This window comes from Arachis duranensis, chromosome 6, assembly GCF_000817695.3.
Source record: "Arachis duranensis cultivar V14167 chromosome 6, aradu.V14167.gnm2.J7QH, whole genome shotgun sequence".
NCBI lineage: Eukaryota > Viridiplantae > Streptophyta > Magnoliopsida > Fabales > Fabaceae > Arachis > Arachis duranensis.
In genome coordinates, this window is record NC_029777.3 from 67,917,892 (window position 1) to 67,918,145 (window position 254).

Below are 254 nucleotides of genomic sequence, written 5' to 3' on the forward strand. Positions count from 1 at the left end.
TTGGCTCTTGAAAGAATGATGAAAAAGGAGACATGTTACTGAGGATCTGAAAAATCATAAAAATGATTCTTGAAGCAAGAAAAAGCAGTGAATTCAAAAAAAAAAAACGAAAAAAAGGGAGAAAAAGAAAAAGAAAGAAAAAGAAAGAAATAAAGTTGTGATCCAAGGAAAAAAGAGTATGCTTAAGAACCCTGGACACCTCTAATTGGGGACTCTAGCAAAGCTGAGTCACAATCTGAAAAGGTTCACCCAGT